The following is a 14,856-nucleotide window of genomic DNA, read 5'->3' as shown; positions in this document are numbered from 1 at the left end:
TACTTCGTTTACATTAGTATGGCACTGAGTTGGAGCTCCTCTTTAAGCTGTGGTTTAGTTTTGCATTCATGTGTTTCTAGAGCAGTTATTTATGGGGGTGGGTGGGTCTTTCACAGAGGCTCAGGACAAATCCCCTGCCTGAAAGTCTAATGTGTGCGTTCAGACAGTCACAGGTCAAGAGCCAGGCAGGAGGACAATGGACAGAAGAGCCAACGAACTAAAAATGAAAGAACAAATATGAAAAAGCCACCATCTTTTTCTTTTTGACATTTTCCGACTTTCATGCAAGCCAGGACAAAGTTGCTCGTAGCTACTTGTGGATTCAAATACTCTATTGAGTGCTTTTATGAGTTTTTGCAATTTGATTGTCGTCCTGTCAGCCTGTTTCTGTTTTTTTTTTCAATCTAGGGATGGAAAGTATGAGGGAAATGATGGAGCAATCAATAACCGCTCCGGAAAAATGGCAGAAAGAAATGGTCCGTCACTAAGGACATTTGTGAAGCAGAGGAGTGACATCACCACAAAGGCGACACATTCTGCTGATGGTTTTGGTGAATAATGATTGAGGCGCGTTAAGAGAAAGGCAGCTGTGTCAGCATGCGTAGGCTGCAAAGGATCAAGCAAAGGTTTACTCCATGCTGAAAAAAGAAGAAAAGAAGCACAACGTTTCGACTGTGGAGCCTTCTGCGCCATCATCTTTAGCGGTGATGATGTTTACATTGGAAAAACTGAGACACGCGTCCCTGGGTGGGCTTGAACCACCAACCTTTCGGTTAACAGCCGAACGCGCTAACCGATTGCGCCACAGAGACTGACAGCTGCTTGTGCTCCCTACATTTGCAGGTTTCTGGTCAAAGAAAACAATCACTTGCGCTTCTTGCAGCCGGCAATCTTTTTCCACTGACAACCAAGAAATGGATTTCATCTTTCACAAGCTGTATGGATTTCTTCAAAAACAAGTTATTCCAGAAAGGAAATGAATTCTTGCATTAAACTGAACCAAGCTGTACATGTTTGTCTGAAATGAGACATTCGGCACAACAAGACACGGAGAGAGGCACCGCTGGTATTCAGACCCAGGATCGCCTGCTTACTAGGCGGGCACTTTAAGCCACTAGGGAACAGCGCCAGCGGAGCACCGCGCTTTTACAGACACTTGGACACATCTGCGTTCGGTGTGCACTTAACCTGCTCTCTGAGCCCGTTGCCTCCGTCCCATTTGATAGCAGAACTGATGCCAAGAGAAATGATGAGAAATGGCATTTATCGTGCACTTTTCATGTCCAACTGCTGCAGTTTCCAGTGGGCAATCTTTGTCAGATGGCTTGGAAAAACGCACTGTGTTTCGGCTCGGGAAACATCATGAGCAGTGTCCTGCATGTTTTCTGTGTATAGCTGTCTTTTAACGCATACAGAATTCATTCGAAATCATTGATTTCTCCAATTAACAAGGGTCCCTTTTTGAACCTGCCAGAAGCATTCTTTCAATGTAACAGATTTACTCCGGGGAAGGGCAGCATGACATTGAGAGTAGCTCAAGCTTTCAGCACCTTTATCTGACTGCATGTATGCAGACACTGCTCAGAATCCCCTGTAAGATTCTCCTTCAATTCCGTTTTGCAGTGCTTTAGCTCTTTCAAAAGGCTTCGCTTTGCTAGTCACAATCCAAGGCTCATGACAACATTTGGAACCAATCGCAACTGCGTTGGCCAGGAATCGAACCCAGGTCAACTGCTTGGAAGGCAGCTATGCTCACCACTATACCACCAACACACACCTGCGAAAGCCCTGCAGGACACCACCAGAGAATGCTCACGATTTCGGAAGCTGTCTCCGGGACGTGCTGATTCCACACATCCTGAATAAATCATGATATTGTTAGTTGCTGTAGCTAGACGTTTAAATGAGTTTCACGGCCAGATGGACTGTTTCCTCCAGCGGTATAGTATTGCAGTGAGACAGCACGATGCCTGCAAGACTATGTCACGCTAAACGCCACAGATTGTGTTTGTCCGTTCGTGTCAGTCGTCCTGCAGCCACGGGAAGTGGGACACAAACATGCTGCAATGCTTTCAAGACGTTAGGATTTGTTTGTGTAACATCCGAGAAGAGTACTTGTGGCTTGAATGTGAACTGTACGTGCCCGCCCCCTTTCCTCTGTAGTGCATGAGTTCCTCCCGGCACGCCCTTCGTCATTGTTCTGTCATCTTGTATTTAAAGGGTTGAATTTCTGCTGCTGAAAATAAGCAACGGTTTTCTCACAACGCCCTTTGTTCCCAACGGAGCCCTTGTCTGTCATGAAATTCTTCAAAACCTCAAGCTAGAAGAAGAAGAAGACGACAAATATGAAGCGTTACCGCAACGACATGCCATGAGACGATCGATAACGATTTCCATAGGATCCCCGCGGTTGCCTGGCAACCGTCAGCTTTGCGCAGTGGCAGTATCGTAGCCTGTGAGGTTTAGCCGAGGCGCGATTATTGCTAGTTGAAAACTTTTCCCAATACCCCGCTTCCGCCGGTTTGCAATACAATCGGCGAAAGCAATTTTTGATAGTCTCGTCAGAGACTGAGCAAGGTGTTTAAAGACAGATTTGGTCATGGTGACATCATGGTAGAAAGAAACGAGCTTGTTACGTCTCAACAGAAACGCTCTTTAGCTCTTTCAGCGTTATGCAGAGAACAGCGTCTGTCGAGATCACTTTTGAGTTAGCGCGAAACGCCGTGTGCTGTCAGTTTGATTTCATATTGCTCGTAGCGGCGCCCGGCTTTTGTCTGTCAAAAGTTAGGTTGCGCTTCTTCATGCTGCATCGTCGGCATGAGTGGAGCTTTTTAAACGTCTGTACTTACTGCGCCCCATAAGAAATGGTTTGTCCCCGTTCAAAAGAGATTGTGCGATGTCCTGCAGCGTTCGCAAAGCAAACCTTTGACAGTTTGAAAAGAGGAATTTATTCTGCTTCCTGTGCGTGCAGTAGTTACAAAGTTGAACGTCTTTACACGATCTGCTGCAGTTTTCAGTGGGCGGGCTTTGTCAGATGGCTTGGAAAAACGCACTGAGAGATCATGAGCAGTGTCCTGCATGTTTTCTGTGTATAGCTGTCTTTTAACGCATACAGAATTCATTCGAAATCATTGATTTCTCCAATTAACAAGGGTCCCTTTTTGAACCTGCCAGAAGCATTCTTTCAATGTAACAGATTTACTCCGGGGAAAGGCAGCATGACATTGAGAGTAGCTCAAGCTTTCAGCACCCGTATCGGACTGCGTGTATGCAGACACCGCTCAGAATCCCCTTTAAGATTCTCCTTCAATTCCGTTTTGCAGTGCTTTGGCTCTTTCAAAAGGCTTCGCTTAGCTATTCACAATCCAAGGCTCATGACAGCATTTAAAACCAATCGCCACTGCGTTGGCCGGGAATCGAACAAAGGTCAACTGCTTGGAAGGCAGCTATGCTCACCACTATACCACCAACACACACCCACAAAAAGCCCTGCAGGACACCACCAGAGAATGCTCACGATTTCGGAAGCTGTCTCCGGGACGTGCTGATTCCACAAATCCTGAATAAATCATGATATTGTTAGTTGCTGTAGCTAGACGTTCAAATGAGTTTCATGGCCAGATGGACTGTTTCCTCCAGCGGTATAGTATTGCAGTGAGACAGCACGATGCCTGCAAGACTATGTCACGCTAAACGCTACAGATTGTGTTTGTGTTGGACAGTTGGACCCTACAGCTGGACCCTCATAGACAACCTGAATAGCTTATTCAGAAGCAGTGCTGGACCGGGAACGAACCAGCTTCTTCCCAGGCACAAGAGTGACTTGTGAGGACTCGCGGTCCCACTCTGTGCATAGAGACTTTCTACCAGCCAGCCGGACTGCTGGTAGATCCCCTCGGAGCAACGACTGCCCTGCGTGGATGTCTAGACAAGGACCGGAGGTCTGTAATAGCTTTGAGGAGCTGTGTCAGGCAATGATCGGAGAATTTTCGGCTTTTATCGATCCCATAGCTGCCGTGGCCGCTGTGCACCATATTAAGCACGAAAAAGCTGAAGCCCCTCGCGACTATTATCAGAGGCTTAGGCGCACTTATTTTGCAGGGCGGAATGAAGAGGGTTGCGAAGAGAACGTGAATTTCAAAGGTTTATTCATTGCTAATCTGCATCCCTCAGTCAGGAAAATGATTGTGATGCACACTGATGCAAAAGCGATGAAAATGGCTGACATTAGAAGGTTGGCTCAAAAAGCCTGGGGAGCTGAAGTCTCTGCTTCCTCAGAGCGAAAACCTGCTAAAACGGCCGTGTTCGCCACTAAAGCCAGCAGGGTTGACGACTCGCCTCAGCTCGAGGCAGCTGAGGTTCCTGAGCTCGCTAAGCCCCGGCGCAAAATAGGCAGGCAGGACCGCACTAAGCGTCAGAGCCGCCGTGAGCGCTACGGGGAAGGCAAGGGCTCAGGCAGAGTCTATCATAAGACTGGACGAAGGGAGTCGACTGCAGCCCGCCTGGCCAGGCTTGAACAAGCCCTGCCTGAGAGATCAGGACAGGGTAAACCTTCCGCACCGAATGCCGGAAGTGTGAATGAGCTTAGGGGGACCACGCCCCTTCTCACTGGAGGAGGCGGGGATCCGTCCCAAGCCCCTCCCTCAGTGATTGGGTGGGAGGGTTCCTGCCTGGAAGAAGGCTGTGACTCTGAGTTGGGCGCTGACCCCGCCCCTGAAGTCAAAGAAAAGGCAGGCTTCCAACAATTCTTAGGGAATCTCAGCCAGAAAGGCAAAGCAAGGCGTATTTATATCAAGGTTTCTCTTGAAAACGTCTTAGATAGAGAAGCACTGATTGACACTGGGGCTGAAATTAGTTTGATGTCAGCCGATCTACTCAGCGAGCTCAAACGAGTAGCGAAAGGAAAAGGCATCAGACTTAAGGTAGAACCGTGTAAGATAGATATTTCCAGCTATACCCAGGATCATGCCAGGAGTGTGGGTGGCACTTAGGTTCGGGCCAATGAACGTGGTGCATCCTGTTTACATCTCTAGGTTTAAAACAGAGCCACTACTCATTGGCCAAGACCTGCTTGACAGGCTGGAGCCTCTGGTGGACTGCCAGCGTGGAAAATTGTGGGCTCAGGTCAAAAACCCTAAGCCTGTTGCACAGCAAAAAGGGGGATTCAGTGGTTATGCTGTGATCACACAGTGCCCACTGAACACTATAGCTGAGTTGGAGGTTCCTCCTGGTTCCTCTGGACGAGAATAAATGTCTCTTCTTGCTTTCCAAAACTACAGGGAAGTCCTGCCCAGGCCAGCACTCCCACGGTCTCCCAACTACAGGAGCAGTGCTCCAAGCAGCTGCTTGACCCGCCAGGTAAAGCACACCCCCTTTTCATCCCTGAAGAAGAGTGGATCTCCCTGTCCGGTAATGAATGGGAGTCCTTTCTGTGCACCCTGGTACCTCAGGGGGTCCAGGAATACCACCCCATGGTGGTGGGAGGGGGTCCAGGTGGCAGAAGTGCAGGTTGATGATGTAATTCTTAGCCTCAGCTCTGAGAAGTCCATAATCAGTGAAGGTCTGTTCGAGGACCTGTCGCCAAGCTGTCAAGTGACCCTGGTGACGCAGTCACAGGTTCTGTGGTGGGCACCCCCATCTCATAGGTCCATTTGGAGCAAAGGAAGCTGTGTAGCTTCCATCTCCATCGGAAAAAGGAAGTTTGCTCACTACTTCCTATTGGAAGTACCTATTGGTTCGACTGGGCGCCCAGCTGGACACAGTAAACAGTGTGCTGTGGACACGGGTGGACCCAGATGCCCACTCTCTAAGCGGTGACCCCGAGAACATTCGGTCAGGTCAGACGATTCCTCAGGCCTGCCAGGTAGTAAACGAATCGGACCTGATCGTTCCTGCGTCAACAGCAGGGTTTCCAGTACGCCTTGTCCTAAAGAAGGGACAGAGAATGGACGCTGAGATGGTTTTCTTCCAACCATCAGCTCAGTTTATCAGACTGAACCTAGCAGTCTGTTGTACCCCCAGACTGGAACGGAATGGCCGAGCCACCTGCCTGTTGGTGCAGAACATAGCAAAACAAGATGTCAAAATCCCTGCTCGCACTGACATGGGACTGGTAATTGACAATGGTTTCTATGATTTCGAACTAGCCATCCCAGTACTGGGGCAGCTCCCTGGTCCCTTGGCCAGGGAGGGGGGAACCGAGCAGGTGTACTACACCTACCCCCGGCGGATGATTGCAATTATGCCAATAGAGGGATTCTGCAACCAGGAGGTGTGCAGGGTGGACCTTAGCGATAAGGATGAGATGGTTGTGTACACAGTACACGCAGGTGTTCCGATGGACCACTCAGCCGAGAGTACGACCCGGGATACCGCCATGCCGTCAAAAGCGGGGTTCCTAGAGCAGGTACAGGAACAGGTTGGCAAGGCAGATGCCCTGGAAACGGAAAGCCAGCGTCAGCAGCTGCGTCAGAATTTCCAGGATTTCCGGGAAGTGTTTGCACGGGACGCCTATGACTGCGGGGTGACGGATTTGAACACAGTGCGCATTCCAACGGCCCCTGGCGCCCGCCCAACCTATGTCAGGCAGTATCGCATTCCCCTCACGGCATACGAGTCCATAAAGCAGACGTTGGATGCTCTACTAGAGCGTCAGATCATAAGGGAGTGTAACTCCACTTATAACTCCCCACTGTGGCCGGTGCTGAAACCCAATGGTAAATGGCGTCTGACCATTGACTACCGGCAGCTGAATAAACAGGTTCCTTTGTCACGATGGCCAATGATCTACCTAGATCAGGAGTTAGCCAAGGTGACAACAGCGAAATATTTCACCACAGTGGATGTGGCCAATGGGTTCTGGACCCTTAAGGTAGAACCAACAGACCAGTACAAACTGGCCTTTTCCTTTGGAAACAGGCAGTTCACCTGGAATCGATGCCCCTTTGGGTATTCCAACTCCCCAGCGGAGTTCAACATATTTCTGCACAAAGCCATGAGTGATGCAGCCGCCAGGGGCAACCTGGTCTATGTGGACGATATTCTGATGAGGAGTCAGACCTGGGAAGAACACATGGCCGAGATCAGGCATGTGTTGACCCAGCTCTCCTGTGCAGGGGCCAAACTGTCCCTGGCTAAGGGACAGTGGTGTAGGACCCAAGTGGAGTACGTGGGACTGTTGGTTGGAGCCCAAGGCATACAGCCACAGTCCAGCAGAGTCCAAGCTATCCAGAATATGAAGTCGCCCACTAACCTGTCTGAACTGCGCAGCTTTCTGGGAGTATGTAATTATTCCCAGCAGTCCATTGAGGATTACGCTGAAATAGCAAGGCCCCTCCACAAGCTGTTGCAGAAAGACGTGCCCTTTGAGTGGGGGCCTTCCCCAGAACAGGCTGTGATGGAGCTGAAGCGCAGACTCGGTAGTGCGCCGAGCTTGGCCTACCCTGACAAAAATAAGGTCTTCTACCTTGAAGCAGGGTTCTCAGAGCACTGCCTTGGGGCTGCTCTGAGTCAGGAATATAACCAAGAGTGAAGGGTGGTGGCATATGCCAGTCGAGCCCTGAGCCCAGTGGAGCAAAAGTTCTTGGACTGCGAGAAGGCCCTGTTGTCTACGGTCTGGTCGGTAGAACACTTCCGTAGTTATGTTGGGGGACAAAAGATCATCATCGAAACCTGCCACCAACCTGTGACATTCCTGCATAGCCAGAGACTGAAAGCGGGCAGGGTGTCAAATAGCAGGATTGTGGCATGAATGATGGCCCTACAAGGCTATGAGATAGAGGTACGTTATGCACAGAGCAAGAAAATGTACCTGGGACAGGGCCTGGCTTTGGGCCAAGTGTGTCACGGCTGTGACACTGACATGGAAGCTCCAGAAACAATTCCCGCTGCTGAGCTACCGAACAATCATCGGTACTATGATGAGAACGTGGGCCAGGGCTTACCCATGGCCTATGTTGACGGTTGCTCTTTTCGCCACGAACAGCAGGTGCTAGCAGGGGTAGGAGTAGTCTGGCAAGACAATACTCCCTGTGGGCCGACCCGCTATAAGCTAGGACCAAAGACTAGTCAGTATGCGGAAGTAGCTGGGGTGCTGATCACCCTCCAGCAGGCCCTGACACATGGCCTTAAACAGTTTGTCATCTGTAGTGACTCGAACTACGCCCGACATAGCTTCGTGTCTCACGTTCCGTATTGGAAGGGTAACGGCATGAAAAATGCCCGGGGCAAGGAAGTAAAGAACAAAGAGTTGTTCCTGGCCAGTGACAAGCTCACGACCGAGGCTGGAATGATGGTTTACTGGAGGAAGGTGAAGGGACACTCCCAGGTGAAGGGACCCGACAAAGACGGGAATGATGAGGCCGACCGGTTGGCCAAATCTGGCGCCTTAGAGGGTGAACCCTGGCAGTTCCAGCAGGAATGGCTACCCCCAGAATTCGTGGCTGAGGTCAAGGCGGTCACCCGAAGCAGGGCTAGACAGGATGTCGGAGCTGACCCTCAATCTGTAGTGCTTGGGTCACAGGGTTTTAACACCGATCTTGCGGAAATGCAGAAACAGGACCCAGCAATTGGGCAAATGTATCAGCATATCGCTGACCCAGTGCGTCAACCTCTTTCGGAGCAGGTGCTGAGCCAGTCTCTGGAGCTGAAGGAGCTGGCAGAGGTGAAAGACAACCTAAAAATTATAAAGGGGTTGTTGGTTTGTGTACCAGTTGCACAAGGTGTCCCAAAGTGGGTAGTTCCCCACTGTCATCGGGGGGTCATGATCCAACACGCTCATGACGAACCCTGTGGGGGTCACCGGGGAATCAAGGCTACATACGACACTATCCAGCAGGTGGCATTCTGGCCTCACATGGGCCAAGACATCGCCGCGTATGTAAAGGGGTGTCTGACGTGTAGCCAGTTCCAACCATCACGGCCCTTGCACCGTGCACCACTCCAGAAAAAGGGCATGACATTCACCTGGTCCAATCTTCAAATGGATTGGGTGGGGCCGCTGGTGAGGTCATCCAGAGGGAACAAATATTTCCTCACTGTTACGTGTGCATTCACAAAATGGATTGAGTGCCTCCCAGCACCCAACGACACGGCAGAGACAACTGCAGTGCTGTTGGTGAACCATGTGTTCAGTCGATGGGGATTCCCCCTGACCGTGGTCTCGGATCGGGGAACCCATTTCACAGCTACAGTAATGGCAACCCTGTGGAATATGCTTGGGGTCAAGACCCAGTTGCATATCTCCTACCACCCTCAATCCTCGGGCCAGGCAGAAAGGGCAAACCGAACGGTGGTTAGTATGCTCAAAAAGTTTGTCTCCAACAGCAGTAGGGCCTGAGACATTAAGCTGCCCCTGGTTCTGATGGCCATCCGAGCTACGCCCCATTGCTCTACGGGGGTCCCACCTTTTGAGATGATGACAAGTCGGAAGATGACTCTTCCCCTACACTGTCTTTATGGGGTGGAGGACCTGAGCACGACGGGGGCTGCTACGGCCCATCAGTATGTGTCAGACCTGCGAGCACATCTGCAGGCAACCTTTGCTTTTGCCCAGAACAATCTGGGAAGGAGTGCAGAGGGTAGGAAAGCATACTATGACTGAAAGGCAGTTAACCAGGAACTCCAAGTAGGAGACAAGGTCCTGTACTTCCAATTTGCCAAACCCACAGGGGTGGCCCGGAAGTACTTACCCAGTTGGACAGGACCCCACGAGATTATCGATAAGGTATCACCGGTAGCTTATCGAATTCAGATTGAGAAGGGAAGGCAATCTCTGGTCTACAAGTGGGTGCATCGCAACCACCTCCGGTTGTATCGCCCACCTCAAATGGCGCCGGAGAACACAGAATAGGGTTAAACGTCCAAACCCGATCAAAGAGGGGGGTGCCCCTTTGTAGCTGCAGGTAGTTAGGTACTGTACTGTAGGTCCTGCTAGGAAAATATATTCAAAATTATAGTGGAACTGTACCATGTGCCTCATCTATGTTCCAGAATGGGAATCCTAAAACTGCCAGGGCTGGTCCTGACAGTACTGTGGATCGCCTCGACACAGCCCCTTGAAGTTGTGGAACCTGGTCCTCCTACCGGCATAGTCCTGCAGGAAACCGTAGTCCTCTCCGTGGAAATCTTTATGGTACAATCTTTTTTTTTTCTTATAAAATATACTTTATTCCGAAAAAAAACACATCTCAAAGGGAAACGTCTCACACGATAACACTCCACAAAATTAAAACATCGGCGGAACGGCGGTGATTGTCCGTTATCAATCCTTGCAAGGGTGGGCGGATTTGCGCTATTATGAGAGTCCCTCCAAACCCTACCGCTTGCTGTAAACCATTAATCCCTGTACAGGGTCCATAGGCCTTTCCAGTGCTCCTTTGCCGTGGGGAAACCCCATTTAGCAACGTCGCGCTTCATCCTCCTCCTGAGGTCCGCCAGGATCCTCTCTTCCAGCTCCCTCGCTCCCCACTTGTTGTTGTGCCGGATGAGATTGTTTCTCGCGTCCCACAGGCCTTTCTTTGTGAGGGACAGCAGCAGCCACATCAGGAACTGCGTCCCCCTGTCCAGTCCGGTAGGTGCCAGCCCCAGCAGAATGTACTGGTAGCTGAGCACCGCATTCGTTTCCAGGAGTTGCATTATGTTGTCCATTCTGCCCCACACCGCCTTGGCGAAGGGGCAGCTCCTTCACTTTATTAAGATACTGAAGAAAGATGTGGAGACGGGGGTTTGAATTTAATCCTTTCTGTAGGGGGTTTAGACTTTCAAGTCACAAACTGGGGTTTATGGCAGGAAAGGGGGGTTAACTGATAAGGATTGCAGATGCAAGCTAGGAACCCCCCTGGGTGTAATGTTAAACTGACCATTTGTCCAGAACATCGTAAACTGGCCAAATACCATGAACCCCCCTCTTTACCATCAGACCGAGTGACGTCAGAAACGGAGAAGAAAACACTATATAACCCAAAAGTTTGTAACAGTACGGGGAACAATACTTCGGTTTTGTTGTTTCTTGCGGGAAACAAGACTTTGGCTTTATTGTTCCTTGCATGCAATAAACTCATCTGTTTTACTTCATCTCGGGATCAAGAACCTTATTTCTTCTGTTACAACAAATTTGGCGTAGTCGGCGGATGCTCCAGAAGGCGCAGAACTTCCCATCGGCAGGAGAGATGGTCAGCGCGCACATAACTAAGAGGTAAGGACTCCTCTTTTATTTAAAAGTCCCGACTCTCTCTGACCGATTGGGAAATCTCTGCTCCCTGCGAGAATCGCCCGAGATGACGGAGTAAACGTGAGTTTCTGAATTCCTCTGGCCCGGGGAAGACACCGGTGTATGTAATGGGTTGTTTGCTGTAAGCCCAGAATTTGGTCTGGCAGGGGTTCCGCGGTATTGTGTACAGGCGTTCGAAGCTGGTTTATGCCTTAATTGCGCGTGGAGTTTTTGAACGGGTTTTGGACCCTTACCGTGAAGTTCAGGACTGGTGTGGGCCTTAATTGCGCCCGGAGTTCTGAAGGTCAGAACTGGTTTGGGCCTTAATTGCGCCCGGAGTTCTGAGGCTCAGGATCGGTGTGGGCCTTAATTGCCAGATTAAGGCCTTAAATGGCCTTAATCAGCCATGCACTCTGGTTTCTTTTCATCTCGTACAAATCTTTCGCCTTTTACTAAAGATTTCCGTGGAGAGGAGCATGAATGAGTTCCATGCAATTTTTGTGCTTCCCTGCCTTCGGGTGGGTCGCAGCTGGGTTGGTCAAAGAGAGAAAACAAGCACGTTCGCAATCGCTCTTGTAATGGTGATTGTGGCCGTCTGCTCCGCGAGTTCTCGGTCTCCGGCCGTCTGATTGGCGTTCTTTTCTTTGGGGGGCGGGAAGTGTCCGGCAGCAGGGGATCTTGGGACCTCGCTTTGCATACAGGCTTCCCAGAGTGCGTCGTTTCCGGCACAGTGTGGCCGGGTGTTTTCCGAGTTATCGCACGGATTGGGCACGGCCGCAAGCTGAGAGCCGCAGGCGATGAGCCCGGAGCTGAACGGGCCCCACTGGCTAGTTTGTAAGGCCAGGTGCATTGCCAACCACGACCGGCAGCGCAGAGGCTTTGAAGGCGGCCTGGGCTCCTGCAGCTGTGCAGCCACGCACTCTGGTTTCTCTTCATCTCGTACAAATCTTTCGCCTTTTACTAAAGATTTCCGTGGAGAGGAGCATGAATGAGTTCTATGCAATTTTTGCGCTTCCTTGCTTTCGGGTGGGGTACAGCTGGGCTGGTCAAAGAGAGAAAACAAAAACGTTCACAATTGCTCTTGTTATGGCGATTGTGGCTGTCTGCTCCGCGAGTCCTCGGTCTCTGGCCGTCTGATTGGCGCTCTTTTCTTTGGGGGGCGGGAAGTGTCCGGCCGCAGGGGATCTTGGGACCTTGCCTGCATAGCGGCTTCCCAGAGTGCGTCGTTTCCGGCACAGTGTGGCCGGGTGTTTTCCGAGTTATCGCACGGATTGGGCACGCTCGCAAGCCGTGAGCCGCAGGCGATGAGCCCGGAGCTGAACGGGCCCCACTGGCTCGTTTGTAAGGCCAGGTGTATTGCCAACCACGACCGGCAGGGCAGAGGCCTTGAAGGCGGCCTGGGCTTGCGTGATCGGATCAACTAAATGCTGTGGTGTTACTTTTTGTCAATGAAAAAATAAACTCTTTTCGTTTACAAAGACGGTTACAAAGAATGTGGACCAGGGTAATACTTTGAGCTTACAGCTTGTCCAAGGTCATTCATTATTAATACTCTTAGTAATATCTTCAGTAAAGACTTTGATGCATAAAATATTCCTGCATATTTAAAATATTTATGATAAAGGTGGTAGGTTGTGTACTTTTGTCCAACAGAACAATCTTGCTTTTATAAAATATACCGCCTTTTTAATGTTTAATGATTAACATGCTGTAATACACTGTTTAAATTTAAAAGTCTAAAGAGTATACACCTTAAATTCTTAATTGAATAAAGATTGTCCCTCAGCAGTGATCAGGATTCAAAACTGACGTTTTCTGGTGACAGCTCAAATGCTGTACAGGAGAGGTTAACCTTTATTAGCTCCACCTGGCGATTTTACAAGGTGATTCCGGATACTATTAACATAATCTAATTTGCGTCCGGTATGATGCGGTATACTGCGACACTCCCACCGTGTTATACCGCAGCATACCCCGCTTGTTTTGAATGGCTGCATATGTATATAGACTCTATATATACATTTGGTGCATGCCACAATTTTGGATGGTGGTGGAGGAATAGGGATTTTCTCAACACGGCAGGGACTCCAGTTAAGAATGCTGGGTTTATCTCTGAACTATTAGAAGCTTTGCAGCTACTGACTGAAGTAGCTGTGGTAATGTGTAAATCACATAATAAAGAAATGTTTCCAGTAACTCGAGGGAACAACTTTGCAGATGCAACTGTCAGGTGAGCAATACTTGTAGAACAGTAGTCTGAGACCTCTGTGAAGCAGAGAAATGGACATGGTTAGAAAAGATTATGGGGCTGCAGGATGATGGGGTGTGGAGCTGACAGCACACCAGACGCCCTGCATGCCCTCACAGCCTAATGCCCTTTATAGCCCGACAAATGCACTCTGTTGGACACCCAGGTGGGAGTCAAATGGTGTGCCGGTTACCCAAAACTGGGTGAGAACCGGGTTTGAAGCAGTAACCACTTATGTGGTATCTAATGTGGATGTAATGTTTATCAAAGGAACTCAACTACAGTTCAGGTGCGGGTGCAACAGCTCAAAAGGCCTGCTCCTGAGGAACCTTTCAAACCTGGGAAATTGAAAATTGTAAAGGGAAACCTGGGCTCTTATAATCTGTTTTCCCGGTGGGTTGCTGCCACTGCCTCTGTGTCTACCAAACACTTGATAACAGAGATAAGCCCTCGGTGGGCACTGCCCTGCCCCTTGTATTATGATCAAGGAACACACTTCACAGGGAAGGTGTGTCAGGCTGTGGCTGCATTGTTCGGAGTGAGATGGACTGAGATCACCCTCAGTCTGCTGGAACAGTGGAATGAAGGAACAGATCTCTGAAAGATCGACTAGACATCAGACTGAAGGAACGCCATGGGATGCGGGCTGGATCAAACAGAACTGTGTAACAGCCTGTTTGATATCATCACGGGCCAATCAATGAAACTTCCTGGGGGGACGAATTTAGCTGGACGAATGGATTGTTGAATTTGCTAATTCTCTATTGTAGTATTGTAGGTTGCTAGGACTTAGCAAAGCACTATGATGAAGAAAAATATATATCATAATTATAATCCAGATGATTGGGGCATTGGTGCATGGCTACAGTCTGTGCTAGGAACATTGAGAGGGTCTCTGGTTCAATACATATTTGTGGGTCTGGTATTATTCGTTATGATCATATCGTTAATATCCTGTTTGAAAAACATGTGGACTAAAGCTGCTGCTTCTGTGCTAATTGTACGCCCTGAAGGGATCATGAAGGTCAAAAAATGATTTCATGGGAAAGGTTCTCTTATCTAGTGGCAGAACCTGATGGGTAGAACAATATAGCTTTAAGGGGGGTTACCCTTGGGAGTGATTCCCCTAGATGCAAATGATTATTGTGGTTTGTTTGTTCATAATAAGATGTTTTGCAGGAACGGAACAAAGAGAAATTTTACAACTTCAGCTAGAATTGTTCTACAAAACGTCACAGCTGAGGCAGGGGAACAATGTGTAGATTTTTCTAAGAGTTATTACCCAGTTGTTGACCAATCTGTTGACCAATGTTGACCAAAAAAGCCTAGGATTATGCTGGGCTCCAGCCCACAGGGATTTACCTGTGCTGTAAGAACTAATGAGTGAATAAGGAGACTG

General features: G+C 49.5%; 5 non-coding genes across 5 annotated transcripts; 3 read left to right on the top strand and 2 right to left on the bottom strand.

The window, feature by feature from the left end:
- Nucleotides 1-738: 738 nt before the first annotated feature.
- trnan-guu (transfer RNA asparagine (anticodon GUU)) lies at nt 739-812 on the bottom strand. Its single transcript has one exon. It is a non-coding gene; the product is annotated as a tRNA-Asn (tRNA).
- An 889-nt stretch (nt 813-1,701) lies between these two features.
- On the bottom strand, nt 1,702-1,773 carry trnag-ucc (transfer RNA glycine (anticodon UCC)). Its single transcript has one exon. It is a non-coding gene; the product is annotated as a tRNA-Gly (tRNA).
- A 653-nt stretch (nt 1,774-2,426) lies between these two features.
- LOC138229452 (U4 spliceosomal RNA) lies at nt 2,427-2,568 on the top strand. Its single transcript, XR_011185863.1, has one exon. It is a non-coding gene; the product is annotated as a U4 spliceosomal RNA (small nuclear RNA).
- A 9,049-nt stretch (nt 2,569-11,617) lies between these two features.
- On the top strand, nt 11,618-11,731 carry LOC138229552 (U5 spliceosomal RNA). Its single transcript, XR_011185962.1, has one exon. It is a non-coding gene; the product is annotated as a U5 spliceosomal RNA (small nuclear RNA).
- Nucleotides 11,732-12,125: 394 nt separating this feature from the next.
- LOC138229533 (U5 spliceosomal RNA) lies at nt 12,126-12,242 on the top strand. Its single transcript, XR_011185943.1, has one exon. It is a non-coding gene; the product is annotated as a U5 spliceosomal RNA (small nuclear RNA).
- Nucleotides 12,243-14,856: the final 2,614 nt, after the last annotated feature.

Source organism: Lepisosteus oculatus, unplaced genomic scaffold (assembly GCF_040954835.1).
Source record: "Lepisosteus oculatus isolate fLepOcu1 unplaced genomic scaffold, fLepOcu1.hap2 HAP2_SCAFFOLD_45, whole genome shotgun sequence".
NCBI classification, from domain to species: domain Eukaryota; kingdom Metazoa; phylum Chordata; class Actinopteri; order Semionotiformes; family Lepisosteidae; genus Lepisosteus; species Lepisosteus oculatus.
Note: the sequence above shows the minus strand (reverse complement) of the source record. Positions and strands in the feature narration are given on the sequence as shown.